Raw genomic sequence first — 17,263 nt, 5'->3', positions numbered from 1 at the left:
AATGGGATTGCAAGTTCCTTGCACTACCTGTCTAGCCAGCAATTTATACCAGTTGCCTTAGATATCCATTCGTTGCCCCCTCCCCTTCTAGGCAAGATGCTGGATATGATTGGGAACCATCCCTCAGGCCTGACAACTTCTATGACTGACCTGTACTTATCCAGCAGCTCCTGTCTCCTGCCCTTCCTGATGTCATTTCCACCAGCACTAAGACAGATAATGGGCTTGTTCCCATTACCTAACATAATATTATCCAACCTGCAGACTATGTCACCAACACCAGCTCATGGGAGGCACACCCTTTGTCTGAGCTTCCTATCTCCATTACAAAATGCACGATCCATATGTTTTACCTGAGAATCTCCTACAATTAGAATATTTTTACCTTCATTAGCAGGGGAGTCAGTGGTACCTTTAACCTCACTAACCACTGAAGTACACTCGTCCTGGAGAACAGAGAATCAATTTCCTACCTTCACATCTTCTCTATTAACCTTCCTTATCTTCCTTCTTCTTAAACTGTGAACCACTTGCCACTTAAAGCGGCTGCAACTCTTTAGTTCACTGCTGGCATCAGCAAGTGTGTACTTAAGATATATATACACTTGGTGATGATGCTGTGTATGACACACCATGAGCCTCTTGCCACACCATCAACACTCGTCACTGAGAGAGAAAGGTCTCGACATTCATATTCAGGCTACGACGAGTAAACTCGGGTTGCAGCTATTACATAGTCCACAGCGAGCCCATCAAGGTTGAAAAAAATGTTCTTGGTGCCACGGCTGCTGGAAGAATTGTCTGAGGCACCACAGTTGCTGAAAAGGGAAGGGAGTGCAACAGACAAGTGGCGTAGTAGCAGCAGCAACACACACACAGCAAGAGGCATTCTTAAGGTTTCTAGCGCTCGGGCTTAATGATCAAAGCTGGGGTGTGGTTCCAAAATGGTCCTGTAGTGCTTCCTGCCTTTACACCTCCTGACATGGTCTGTTGCTATGCAGCTGCCACACCTTTCGAGCCCTGTGTGGGCGGGGTTTATTGCAGCCCAAGGTGCCTAGCTTCTCCCTCCGAGCCCCGTGGGGTAGGGGGAATGGGGCTAGGCCTGGGGATAGCTAGCCTTACAAGATTCAGAGGTACTTGTACCTCCTCCTATGCCAGACATTGGTCTGGGGCACTCCGGTGAAAGAATGCCAAGCCCGGGCCACCTCTTTTGGAAAGGCCTAGGCCGGGAGATTATACCGGGGAATCTACAACAGAACTGAACAGTTGCTGAAAGAATTGTCTGAGCCGCCACAGTTGCTGAAAGAATTGTCTGAGCCGCCACAGTTCCTGAAAGAATTGTCTGAGCCGCCACAGTTGCTGAAAGAATTGGCTGAGCCGCCACAGTTGCTGAAAGAATTGGCTGAGCCGTCACAGTTGCTGAAAAAATTGGCTGAGCCGCCACAGTTGCTGAAAGAATTGGCTGAGCCGCCACAGTTTCTGAAAGAATTGTCTTGACAAATTCCTAAAAGAGAAATGGTTGATTGGTGGGATCAAAATTTATTGACCATACGAGAGTTTAAGGCTCCACGTCACCTGTTCACCACCAATCAAGAATGCTTTTAGGGATAAAAATGAACTTCCAAGTGTAAATACCCAGCATAATATCACCTCTTGGTATACATGTCAATAAAATACTGGATTTCACACAATTAAATTTCTCCCATAGCTTAGTAAAATTTCATTCTTTACAATATTAATTTATAATGGCTATGTCATCTTGTCCCTATGGTATGTAATAATCATTTCCTAATTTATTTTTTTTGGAGGGGGGGGGGGAGTTGTGAAATATTTAAGAATACATTATGTGCAAACTTACATGGGAGCGGATGCGTTCACCCTTGAAAAACCCTCCAGGTATACACGATGGCAGCTCTCGTGGTTGCCAGCGGGAGCAACAACGGTCTCACTAGTAACTACTATCACTAGTACTCTACTGTCACTAGTACTCTACTATCACTAGTACTCTACTATCACTAGTACTCTACTATTACTAGTACTCTACTGTCACTAGTACTCTACTATCACTAGTACTCTACTATCACTAGTACTCTACTGTCACTAGTACTCTACTATTACTAGTACTCTACTATCACTAGTACTCTACTATCACTAGTACTCTACTATCACTAGTACTCTACTGTCACTAGTACTCTACTATCACTAGTACTCTACTATCACTAGTACTCTACTATCACTAGTACTCTACTGTCACTAGTACTCTACTATCACTAGTACTCTACTATCACTAGTACTCTTTTATCACTAGTACTCTACTATCACTAGTACTCTACTATCACTAGTACTCTACTATCACTAGTACTCTTTTATCACTAGTACTCTACTATCACTAGTACTCTACTATCACTAGTACTCTACTATCACTAGTACTCTACTATCACTAGTACTCTACTATCACTAGTACTCTACTATCACTAATACTCTACTATCACTAGTACTCTACTATCACTAGTACTCTGCTACCGCTAGTACTCTACTATCACTAGTACTCTACTATCACTAGTACTCTACTATCACTAGTACTCTACTATCACTAGTACTCTACTATCACTAGTACTCTACTACCACTAGTACTCTACTATCACTAGTACTCTACTATCACTAGTACTCTACTATCACTAGTACTCTACTATCACTAGTACTCTACTATCACTAGTACTCTACTATCACTAGTACTCTACTATCACTAGTACTCTTCTATCACTAGTACTCTACTATCACTAGTACTCTACTATCACTAGTACTCTTCTATCACTAGTACTCTACTATCACTAGTACTCTACTATCACTAGTACTCTTCTATCACTAGTACTCTACTATCACTAGTACTCTACTATCACTAGTACTCTACTATCACTAGTACTCTACTATCACTAGTACTCTACTATCACTAGTACTCTACTATCACTAGTACTCTACTATCACTAGTACTCTACTATCACTAGTACTCTTCTATCACTAGTACTCTACTATCACTAGTACTCTACTATCACTAGTACTCTTCTATCACTAGTACTCTACTATCACTAGTACTCTACTATCACTAGTACTCTACTATCACTAGTACTCTACTATCACTAGTACTCTACTATCACTAGTACTCTACTATCACTAGTACTCTACTATCACTAGTACTCTACTATCACTAGTACTCTACTATCACTAGTACTCTACTATCACTAGTACTCTTTTATCACTAGTACTCTACTATCACTAGTACTCTACTATCACTAGTACTCTACTATCACTAGTACTCTACTATCACTAGTACTCTACTATCACTAGTACTCTACTATCACTAATACTCTACTATCACTAGTACTCTACTATCACTAGTACTCTGCTACCGCTAGTACTCTACTATCACTAGTACTCTACTATCACTAGTACTCTACTATCACTAGTACTCTACTATCACTAGTACTCTACTATCACTAGTACTCTACTACCACTAGTACTCTACTATCACTAGTACTCTACTATCACTAGTACTCTACTATCACTAGTACTCTACTATCACTAGTACTCTACTATCACTAGTACTCTACTATCACTAGTACTCTACTATCACTAGTACTCTTCTATCACTAGTACTCTACTATCACTAGTACTCTACTATCACTAGTACTCTTCTATCACTAGTACTCTACTATCACTAGTACTCTACTATCACTAGTACTCTTCTATCACTAGTACTCTACTATCACTAGTACTCTACTATCACTAGTACTCTACTATCACTAGTACTCTACTATCACTAGTACTCTACTATCACTAGTACTCTACTATCACTAGTACTCTACTATCACTAGTACTCTACTATCACTAGTACTCTTCTATCACTAGTACTCTACTATCACTAGTACTCTACTATCACTAGTACTCTTCTATCACTAGTACTCTACTATCACTAGTACTCTACTATCACTAGTACTCTACTATCACCAGTACTCTACTATCACTAGTACTCTACTATCACTAGTACTCTACTATCACTAGTACTCTACTATCACTAGTACTCTACTATCACTAGTACTCTACTATCACTAGTACTCTACTATCACTAGTACTCTACTATCACTAGTACTCTACTATCACTAGTACTCTACTATCACTAGTACTCTTCTATCACTAGTACTCTACTATCACTAGTACTCTACTATCACTAGTACTCTACTATCACTAGTACTCTACTATCACTAGTACTCTACTATCACTAGTACTCTACTATCACTAGTACTCTACTATCACTAGTACTCTACTATCACTAGTACTCTTCTATCACTAGTACTCTACTATCACTAGTACTCTACTATCACTAGTACTCTACTATCACTAGTACTCTACTATCACTAGTACTCTACTATCACTAGTACTCTACTATCACTAGTACTCTTCTATCACTAGTACTCTACTATCACTAGTACTCTACTATCACTAGTACTCTACTATCACTAGTACTCTTCTATCACTAGTACTCTACTATCACTAGTACTCTACTATCACTAGTACTCTACTATCACTAGTACTCTACTATCACTAGTACTCTACTATCACTAGTACTCTACTATCACTAGTACTCTACTATCACTAGTACTCTACTATCACTAGTACTCTACTATCACTAGTACTCTACTATCACTAGTACTCTACTATCACTAGTACTCTACTATCACTAGTACTCTACTATCACTAGTACTCTACTATCACTAGTACTCTACTATCACTAGTACTCTACTATCACTAGTACTCTACTATCACTAGTACTCTACTATCACTAGTACTCTACTATCACTAGTACTCTACTATCACTAGTACTCTACTATCACTAGTACTCTACTGTCACGACGGTCAGAAAGTTTTGTAGTTATTCTCTTCGTGATTTCACGCAAATTTTCTTTGTTAACCAAAGAGTTACTAAAGTCTTAAATTTTCGACATAACCTAACTAAAAATAGTACTGGTATGTAAGGCATTTTTAAACGTAGTTTTTGGGTGATTTTTTTTATTTACTGGATTTTTTATTATTTTTTCAATGGCTACAAATAACGTTTAAGCATTTGTAAATGTCACTAGGGGTGTTTTTTCACGATATTGCTAACTGTTTTTAATGTAAATTGACGGAAATTTGGAAAAGAGAATTTAGCCAGTTTGCATGAAGAATGTAGCATATGTTCAGTGAAGAACAACCAATGTGCAAGAACAGCAACATTATCACTAATATGCAAGAACAAGAACAACATTATGCAAGAACAAGAACAACATTATGCAAGAACAAGAACAACATTATGCAAGAACAAGAACAACATTATGCAAGAACAAGAACAACATTATGCAAGAACAAGAACAACATTATCATCAATATGCAAGAACAAGAACAACATTATGCAAGAACAAGAACAACATTGTCATCAATACGCAAGAACAAGAACATTATCACTAACATGCAAGAACAAGAACAACATTATGCAAGAACAAGAACAACATTACTATCAATATGCAAGAACAAGAACAACATTATGCAAGAACAAGAACAACATTATGCAAGAACAAGAACAACATTATCATCAATATGCAAGAACAAGAACAACATTATCATCAATATGCAAGAACAAGAACAACATTATCATCAATATGCAAGAACAAGAACAACATTATGCAAGAACAAGAACAACATTATGCAAGAACAAGAACAACATTATCATCAATATGCAAGAACAAGAACAACATTATGCAAGAACAAGAACAACATTGTCATCAATATGCAAGAACAAGAACAACATTATACAAGAACAAGAACAACATTATCATCAATATGCAAGAACAAGAACAACATTGTCATCAATACGCAAGAACAAGAACATTATCACTAACATGCAAGAACAAGAACAACATTATGCAAGAACAAGAACAACATTATGCAAGAACAAGAACAACATTATCATCAATATGCAAGAACAAGAACAACATTATCATCAATATGCAAGAACAAGAACAACATTATACAAGAACAAGAACAACATTATGCAAGAACAAGAACAACATTATCATCAATATGCAAGAACAAGAACAACATTATCACCAATATGCAAGAACAAGAACAACATTATCACCAATATGCAAGAACAAGAAGAACATTATTATCTGTAAGATAAGAAAGAGATTGGGAAAACCATTTTACTCTTAAATAGTGAAGTATTACTCTAACTTCACTGTAACACTTGTATATCTTTATTACTCTAACTTCACTGTAACACTTGTATATCTTTATTACTCTAACTTCACTGTAACACTTGTATATCTTTATTACTCTAACTTCACTGTAACACTTGTATATCTTTATTACTCTAACTTCACTGTAACACTTGTATATCTTTATTACTCTAACTTCACTGTAACACTTGTATATCTTTATTACTCTAACTTCACTGTAACACTTGTATATCTTTATTACTCTAACTTCACTGTAACACTTGTATATCTTTATTACTCTAACTTCACTGTAACACTTGTATATCTTTATTACTCTAACTTCACTCTAACACTTGTATATCTTTATTACTCTAACTTCGCTGTAACACTTGTATATCTTTATTACTCTAACTTCACTGTAACACTTGTATATCTTTATTACTCTAACTTCACTCTAACACTTGTATATCTTTATTACTCTAACTTCACTGTAACACTTGTATATCTTTATTACTCTAACTTCACTGTAACACTTGTATATCCTTATTACTCTAACTTCACTCTAACACTTGTATATCTTTATTACTCTAACTTCACTGTAACACTTGTATATCTTTATTACTCTAACTTCACTGTAACACTTGTATATCTTTATTACTCTAACTTCACTCTAACACTTGTATATCTTTATTACTCTAACTTCACTCTAACACTTGTATATCTTTATTACTCTAACTTCACTCTAACACTTGTATATCTTTATTACTCTAACTTCACTCTAACACTTGTATATCTTTATTACTCTAACTTCACTCTAACACTTGTATATCTTTATTGTGGGAACTTTACACCAACTAGTGGTTTCTTCAGTCCAATACAGGGAAGAGTGGTTAAAGATCAGACGGAGTCTCAGGTAATCATTCCCTCAGGATGGAGTCGATGTAATCAGTCCATTAGACTTGGTCAACTGATTATCTCAAACTCCTTCTGATTTTCAACCATTCTTCTCTGTATTGGACTGAGGAAGCTACTGATTGGCGAAATGTTTCCACAATAAAGATACCCAAGTGTTGCACAGTTGTCTAGTGTTGCACAAGTGTCTAGTGTTGCACAAGTGTCTAGTGCTGCACAGGTGTCTAGTGTTGCACAAGTGTCTAGTGTTGCACAAGTGTCTAGTGTTGCACAGGTGTCTAGTGTTGCACAATTGTCTAGTGTTGCACAAGTGTCTAGTGTTGCACAAGTGTCTAGTGTTGCACAATTGTCTAGTGTTGCACAAGTGTCTAGTGTTGCACAAGTGTCTAGTGTTGCACAAGTGTCTAGTGTTGCACAAGTGTCTAGTGTTGCACAATTGTCTAGTGTTGCACAAGTGTCTAGTGTTGCACAAGTGTCTAGTGTTGCACAAGTGTCTAGTGTTGCACAATTGTCTAGTGTTGCACAAGTGTCTAGTGTTGCACAAGTGTCTAGTGTTGCACAAGTGTCTAGTGTTGCACAATTGTCTAGTGTTGCACAAGTGTCTAGTGTTGCACATGTGTCTAGTGTTGCACAAGTGTCTAGTGTTGCACAGGTGTCTAGTGTTGCACAAGTGTCTGGTGTTGCACAAGTGTCTAGTGTTGCACAAGTGTCTACTGCTGCACAGGTGTCTAGTGTTGCACAAGTGTCTAGTGTTGCACAAGTGTCTGGTGTTGCACAAGTGTCTAGTGTTGCACAAGTGTCTAGTGTTGCACAAGTGTCTAGTGTTGCACAAGTGTCTGGTGTTGCACAAGTGTCTAGTGTTGCACAAGTGTCTAGTGCTGCACAAGTGTCTAGTGTTGCACAAGTGTCTAGTGTTGCACAAGTGTCTAGTGTTGCATAGGTGTCTAGTGCTGCACAGGTGTCTAGTGTTGCACAAGTGTCTAGTGTTGCACAGGTGTCTAGTGTTGCACAAGTGTCTGGTGTTGCACAAGTGTCTAGTGTTGCACAAGTGTCTACTGCTGCACAGGTGTCTAGTGTTGCACAAGTGTCTAGTGTTGCACAGGTGTCTAGTGCTGCACAGGTGTATAGTGTTGCACAAGTGTCTAGTGTTGCACAGGTGTCTAGTGTTGCACAAGTGTCTGGTGTTGCACAAGTGTCTAGTGTTGCACAGGTGTCTAGTGTTGCACAGGTGTATAGTGTTGCACAAGTGTCTAGTGTTGCACAGGTGTCTAGTGTTGCACAAGTGTCTGGTGTTGCACAAGTGTCTAGTGTTGCACAAGTGTCTAGTGTTGCACAAGTGTCTAGTGTTGCACAAGTGTCTAATTCATCAACCTGTCGGTTCTATGAAATATTTTTCTGCAGGTTTTGGTTTTATTACGTAATGTCAGCAATAATAAAATGCAGCTGGACTTCAGCATTCAGTGACCATAACCCGATCAGAAGACACCAACAAACACTTGGCTTCTCCCAATGTAATTATTATCGGATATGACAATGGTATACAATACCAACAAGTAGTTAAGTAAGACATTATGTACAAATATTAGGAATGCTCAATAATAACCCATATGGGGACAGACACTTAGGAGATAAACTGATCTGTATATTTCGACCCTCTTTTGGGATCCTTTTCAGTTGTCTCCATGTGGGTTATTATGGAGCATTGGCAAGTGTTCATTACACTTTAGTTATTCAATAGTTAGGTATCTTTATTCTGAAGCGTATCACCTACACAGTAGGCTTCTTCAGTCGAATAGAGAGGAGAGAGCAGAAGCAGTGCTGTGAAGATAATATAATCAGTCCTTCACTCTCGACGAAGTAATTTTGAGGTGGTCAGTCCCTCAGTCTGGAGATGAGTTCTACTCCATAGTCTGGAATAATGTGAAGCTGAAGAATGAGACTGGACACTTATACAGCCAAATGTGAGATACAGAAAACCATGAGGATGACAGAAGAGGCGGGGCCCCCATGATTATAATAATAACCCCCCCACTAAACACTAAACTATCAACACTACATATTAACCAGACTAAGCTAGAGCCCGGTACTCTATGCACTAGTTGCATAGGTAACCGGCTTCCGGAAGTCTTAGTTACATAGGACACCGGCTTCCGGAAGTCTTAGTTACATAGGACACCGGCTTCCGGAAGTCTTAGTTACATAGGACAACCGGCTTACGGAAGTCTAAGTTACATAGGACACCGGCTTCCGGAAGTCTTAGTTACATAGGACACCGGCTTCCGGAAGTCTTAGTTACATAGGACAACCGGCTTCCGGAAGTCTAAGTTACATAGGACACCGGCTTCCGGAAGTCTTAGTTACATAGGACACCGGCTTCCGGAAGTCTTAGTTACATATTAACCGGCTTCCGGAAGTCTTAGTTACATATTAACCGGCTTCCGGAAGTCTTAGTTACATATTAACCGGCTTCCGGAAGTCTTAGTTACATATTAACCGGCTTCCGGAAGTCTTAGTTACATATTAACCGGCTTCCGGAAGTCTTAGTTACATATTAACCGGCTTCCGGAAGTCTTAGTTACATATTAACCGGCTTCCGGAAGTCTTAGTTACATATTAACCGGCTTCCGGAAGTCTTAGCTACATATTAACCGGCTTCCGGAAGTCCCATGTCTTAAGAAATAACGTAAAAACAAACACCTTCATATACTGGTGGAATATTTAAATTTCACAATTTTCACAAAATTTTATAACGCTAAGAAAATCAAGTTTTTTATTCTCTCTCACAGTTCCATTCTGCAAACACTCTGCAAATCTGTATGAAAAACTTCAGTAAACCTCTTACCGAACAGATTACTTTCATGAAAATCGGCGCGTTATGTATTATTAATAGATTTACAAGAAGAGCTAAACCCATGTGAATAATTCATGAGTGCTGGAGGTTTGATCTCTCGCCGGATTAGAGTGAGATAAACAATCTTTTCTCGCAGAGAGACGAAAGTCACTTCTCCGTCTATAAAATTAAGCAAAAGGCATCAGCACCTATGACAGGATAAAACTTGCCGTGTACTCAATAAACCAGCATCGTTGTACAAGAATGGTATACAATACCGACAAGATGAAATTGAGACACATGTGCAACATCTGGGTATCTTTACTGTACACGTTTCGCCAACCAGTGGCTTTATCAATACAAATTCCAGGACATAACTTGAAGACAGGAGAACTATGTACAGAAGAGGAGGTATTCAGTCCCTCAACCTAGCAGCAGTAGGTGCGAAGAGCACCATAGTCGTGGAGATTCTGAAGCAGAAGCAAGGCGCCTGACGCAACGTGTTATAAATGGTATGTAATACCGGCAGTGTTTTTATCGTCTGTATTCGACTGAAAACCAACGTTCAGACTGATCAAACGAAGGATTCTGAAGACAAACAAAATCCTTGGATAATGGAAATTAAAAGTCTAACACCAGTAAATTCATTAAATCTGCATTACAGTGATATACAGATCCAAGACGAGGTTCATTAACCTGTATTACAGTGATACACAGATCCAAGACGAGGTTCATTAACCTGTATTACAGTGATACACAGATCCAAGACGAGGTTCATTAACCTGTATTACAGTGATACACAGATCCAAGACGAGGTTCATTAACCTGTATTACAGTGATACACAGATCCAAGACGAGGTTCATTAACCTGTATTACAGTGATACACAGATCCAAGACGAGGTTCATTAACCTGTATTACAGTGATACACAGATCTAGGACGAGGTTCATTAACATACTTTACAGTGATACACAGACCCAAGACCAGGCTCATTAACCTGCATTATAGTGATACACAGACCTAAGACGAAGTTCATTAACCTGCATTACAGTGACATACATGCCCAAGACGAGGTTCATTAACCTGCATTACAATGATACACAGACCCAAGACGAGGTTCATTAAACTGGGAAACAATCTGTGTCATAACCCGATCGTCACTCACTAGCACAACACAATAAGACGTGAACACACCAAGAGGCACAAGTGATGCCTAGCATTAATTTATAATGTTGGGACAGGTGTGAAAATTTTTAATTATAAAGCCACAATGAATTTTTAACCAGGCATTCACCTGCAATAGTCGCACGACTTGAGATGTTATTTAACTGGTTCTTGGCATTTGTTGATAGCTTATGCGTGAGTGTGCAACACATTAGAAAGTTTGTTCAGCACAGCAGGTGTGTACAGTACAGGAACAGGTGTGTACAATGCAGCAACAGATGTGTACAAAGCAGCAGCAGGTGTGTACAATGCAACAACAGGTTCGTACAGTGCAGCAGCAGGTGAGTACAATACAGCAGCAGGTGAGCACAATGCAGCAGCAGGTGGGTACAAAACAGTAGCAGGGATGAGTAACACAGTGGTAGGCTTGTACAACGTAGCAGCAGGTATGCAACTCAGCAGGAAGTGTGTACAACATAGTATCAGGTGTGTGAAACAATACAGGTAGTGTATAAATCACTACAGAAAGTGTGTACAATAGATCAATAGATGTGCAGAACCCCAAAATGATGCCATGTATAATAAAACAGGTGTGTATAACACACTTGTAGGTCTGCTTGAAAATTCGCCAGGTTACAGAGTAATGTAGACTCATGAGTCAATACAAGTGTCATGTCACACCATCAACACTCGTCACTGTAAAAGGAAGGACTCTGTTTATAGACAAAGTGGGAAGGTTCACTCGGGCGGCAGTAATTACACAGCCACAGTGCAGAGAGAACCTCAAAGAGAACTTTCCTTTCCACTGAATTGCACAAGAACAATATTATTGCCGGGGATGAAAAATAGAACTTATTTCGCGTTTGCTACTAACGTGAAGTTTTGGCAGAAGACTTTTCGACTGAATTGCGTAATTCCAAAGGAATTACGAGGGAAACAACCGGAGCTACACTCCTCTTCCTGGGATCAAACGTGCTTGCCTCCGATTACCCAGTAGTTGCATGACTCCAATGAGCGTAGTGCTTCTTAATAAATACGTACAGAATTTCCCACAACCAATTCTTTATATCGGAGAGGACACAGGTAATGTGTGCCCTGGTGGAATTATAATAACCTGGCGCTGGCCTAAATGGACAGAATGACCATGAATCGACCAGAAAAGACCAAACAAACAACACTTAGCTCATTGAACGTAATTCTTTTGTGTTTTAACTCAGTAAATAAAACACACCAGCTGACAGCTCTGTCAGTCAAGTTTACAGAGGAATGTGGATAACCAAGTCACAGAACCTTATTTACTCCTGTGGTTTTGTCAAGCACCAACATTAATTGCGTGAACAAATGCGTTATATTTTTTGACTTCGTATACACTGAAGTTACTTCCCGAGTAGAGGAAGCGGACGAGGTAATGTGACCCCCTGAATGTTTCATTAATTCTGAAATGTATATTAATTACACCTCGATGATTTAATTATGAAGGTGGAGCGCTAACAACATTCAAAGCGCCTTTGATATCATAAAATAAATTAACTAATTATTTTGCACCTTTGTTAAAAATAATACTCTGTAGTAACAAACACTTTATTAACGTGAAAATATTAATTGATCTACAGATATGTAATTTGAAGATTACCCAAGAACTTTAACGAAATACTGAACAAGAGGCGAAGTTCCATCTGTAAAGAATAATTACCCGGTGATTATCTTCCTCAGCCACTGTGATTGCAAGCCAGTGATATACTCAGCCACTGTGATTGCAAGCCAGTGTTGTCCTCAGCCACTGTGACTACCAGCCAATATTGTCCTCAGCCACTGTGACTACCAGCCAGTGATGTCCTCAGCCAATGTGACTACCAGCCAGTGATTTCCTCAACCACTGTGACTATCAGCCAGTGGCGAAAGTACACTTATAACACCCAAAATGTGTCCAGCTAGCAATCCAGACAGTATTACTGCTTTATAGCTATTATTATACTAATGAGTCAAATAAAAGAGCAGGCAAAGCTGACCAATAGGCTAATAGATTGCAGAAACTAGTATTAGGACTCTTATCAGTTTTTTGATCAAATGCAATTCCGACAGATTGATACAAAAGACACATATGCAACATTTGGGTATTTTTATTGGTAAAACGTTTCGCCTCCACAAAAGGAGTCTTCTTCAATCAAATACAGGAGATGAGGTAGCTGGATACCAGCCTTGTGGACACAGCTATGAGAAACAATGGGAAGTTACTGGTCACTCATTCTGATATAAGTGTGGGTAAATATGGTACTGAATTCTTCGATTCACCCCTCTCTCTCTCTTTCCCCACACACTCGACCCCTGCAACCATAATTAGGTGTATACACATGCGCACACACATACACACACACACACACACACACACACACACACACACACACACACACACACACAGTCACACACACACACACACACACACACACACACACACACACACACACACACATATATATATATATATATATATATATATATATATATATATATATATATATATATATATATATATATATATATATATATATATATATTTACTAATAGGAATATTTTATTACATAATATGGTACAGAAGATTTAAGAGATACATTATTGATATAAAGGTGGCATATACGGTACATGTTGTTACGTGTGTATCACCGATTATAAGGCGAAAATCTCATCCAGCTGCTCAGAGCTGGGGCGTGTGCCCAAAATACAGCAGGCATTACCCCTTTGAACAGCCGCACTGAGCCGCTGGAACAGAAAACTAGCTGCCCTGGGATCCCTAGTTACCCTGATGAGTCTTTTTCCCAGCTCCTTAAGGAATTTAGATGCACTCTTTCCCCATGAGCCAAGGGTCTCTGAGCCTATGGGAACAAACATATAATGATGGGCAAGTTCTCCATATTTTCTAGACTCATATATATATAAATATATATATATATATAATATATATATATTTAATATATATATATATAATATATATATATAGATATATTCCACCTCTGGTGTAAATTGTGGGACCCATAGCCTCGGAGAAGTGGATAAAAAGGCTTCAAGGAAGAATATTTGGATTTCTTCCTGAAGCCGTTTGAATATTCCACTTCCCCTACCACCCCATCTTTTCATATAATATATATATATATATATATATATATATATATATATATATATATATATATATATATATATATACATATATATATATATATATATATATATATATATATATATATATATATATATATATATATATATATATATATATATATATATATATATATATAATGAATTCACGGAACAAGTGATTTTAAATCATTTACCAAACTGCGGCAGGCCAGAACTCGACCCTACGAACCTTGTACCGCCTCCAGAGACAGCACAATGTATGCATCACCTTACCTCTGCGCCACCGATCCTACAAGAATCACGCATGCAGCTGAGCTACACGCTTCTCTCGTGATCGCGTGATCTCGTGATGCATGCAGGGGATGAGATGAAAAGCTGTAAGCCTCCTGCCTGAAAGCTGGCTGCCTTGGATCAAAACGTCTAGCGTGAGCTGGACGCCAAGGTATTGTCCAGTGTGGTACGGATGGTAAAGCACTGCGTACCTTGTTCTAAGGTTCGTAGGTTCGAGTCTCCGTCGGCCAGAGATCAATGCTTGTGAATATTTCGCCTGTTCTTGCGAATTCCTAATATATATATATATATATATATATATATATATATATATATATATATATCATGCAGAATAGAAGTTTTCAGTGTGTGTGTGTGTGTACTCACCTAGTTCTCGTTGAAGGGGTCGATTCACAGTCATGAGCTTTATCATATCTCTTCTTAAAGCTATGTATGGATCCTGCCTCCACTACATCACTCCCCAGACTATTCCACTTCCTGACAACTCTGTGACTGAAGAAATACTTCCCAACATCCATGTAATACATCTGAGTCTTCAACTTCCAACTGTGACCCCTTGTTGCTGTTTTCCATCTCCAGATCATCCTGTCTCTGTCCACCTTGTCGATTTCTCTCAGTATTTTATAGGTCGTAATCATATCCTCCCTATCTCTCCTGTCATCCACTGTCGTCAGGTCGATTTCCCTTAACCTCTCCTCGTAGCACATACCCCTTGCTCTGGCACTAGTTTTGTTGTAAACCTTTGCACTTTCTCTAGTTTCCTTTCGTGCTTGGCTAGGTGTGGGTTCCAAACTGGTGCAACGTACTCCAGTATGGGCCTAACTTACACAGAGTACAGGGTCCTGAACGATTCCTTATTAAGTTGTCGGAATGCTGTTCTTCGGTTTGCTATGCGCCCGTATAGTTGATGTGCCCCTCAGGAGATGTGCCCGGTGTTATATTTACCCCAAGATCCTTTTCCTTGAGTGAGGTTTGAAGTCTCTGGCCCCCCTAGACTGTACTTCGTCTGCAGTCTTCTTTGCCGTTCCCCAATCTTCATGACTTTGTACTTGGCGGGGTTGAATTCCAGGAGCCATTTGCGGGACCAGGCCTCCAGCCTGTCTAGATCCCCCTGTAGTTCTGCCTGATCCTCGTCTGACTGAATTCTTCTCATCAACTTTACGTCATCTGCACACAGGGACACTTCGGAGTCTATTTTTCCGCCAAGTCGTTCACAAATACGAGAAACAGCACCGGTCCTAGAACTAACTCCTTTGGAACCCTACTCATCACAGGCGCCTTCTCTGACAACTCGCCACGCACCATGACTTGATGTTGTCTTCCTTACAGGAATTCCCTTATCCACTGCAGTGCCTTCCCTGTTAGCCCTGCCTGGTCCTCCAGCTTTTGCACTAATCTCTTTTGTGGAAATGTATGAAACGCTTTCATACAATCCAAGAAAATGCAATCTACCCACCCCTCTCTTTCTTGTCTTACTGCTGTCACCCTGTCATAGAACTCCAATAGGTTTGTGACACAGGATTTCCCGTCCCTGAAACCATGCTCACTGTCGTTGATAAGCTCATTCCTTTCAAGGTGTTCCACCATTCTTTTCCTGATAATCTTCTCCACGACTTTGCATACTATACATGTCAGTGACACTGGTCTGTAGTTTAATGCTTTGCGTCTGTCTCTTTTTTTAAAAGTAGGGACTACATTTGCTGTCTTCCATACCGTAGGTAGTCGCTCTGTTTCGATAGATATGTTGTAGATTGTTGTTACGGATATATATATAGCACCTCTGCTCTCTCTCTCAGGACCCATGGAGAGATGTTATCCGGCTCCATCGCCTTTGAGGTATCTAGCTAGCTTAGCAGCCTCTTCACTTCCTCCTAGGCTGTATGTATTGTGTCTAACACTTGATGGTGTGCCCCACCTCTCCATCTTTCTGGAGTCTCTTCTGTCTCCTCTGTGAACACTTCTTTGACTCTCATGTTGAGCTCCTTACATATTTCGTGGTCGTTTCTTGTTATCTCCCCTCCTTCCTTCCTCAGCTTGATTACCTGGTTCTTGACTGCTGGTTTCCTCCTGTTGTGACTGTATAACAGCTTCGGATCAGATTTGGCATTTGCTGTTAAGTCGTTTTCATATTATCGTTGGGCCTCCCTTCTTACCTGTGAATACTCATTTCTGGCTCGAAGACTTCTCTCCTTATTCTCCTGGTCCTTCGCCTTCTATACTTCTTCCATTCTCTAGCACACTTGGTTTTGGCCTCTCTACACCTCTGGGTGAACCAAGGGTTCATCCTGGCTTTCTTGTTATTTTTGTTTCCCTTGGGTACAAACCTCTCCTCAGCTTTCTTGCATATTGTTGTCACATATCCCATCATCTCGTTTACTGACTTCCCTGCCAGTTCTCTGTCCCATTGAACCCCGTGTAAGAAATTCTTCATGCCTCTTGTAGTTTGGCTTCATTCGTCCTGCCTTTCCTGCTTCCCTTTCCACTTGTAACTCTACTGTGTATTCGAAGCTCAGAACTACATAATCACTGGCCCTGAAGGGTCTCTCATATGTGATGTCCTCAATGTCTGCTCTACTCAAGGTGAATACTAGGTCCAGTCTCGCTATTTCATCCTCTCCTCTCTCTTTGGTAGTGCCCCTTATGTGTTGGTACATGAGGTTTTCCAGTACCACCTCCATCAACT

The sequence above is a fragment of the Cherax quadricarinatus genome, chromosome 54 (assembly GCF_038502225.1).
Source record: "Cherax quadricarinatus isolate ZL_2023a chromosome 54, ASM3850222v1, whole genome shotgun sequence".
Taxonomy (NCBI): Eukaryota; Metazoa; Arthropoda; class Malacostraca; order Decapoda; family Parastacidae; genus Cherax; species Cherax quadricarinatus.
This window is presented reverse-complemented; position numbering follows the sequence as displayed.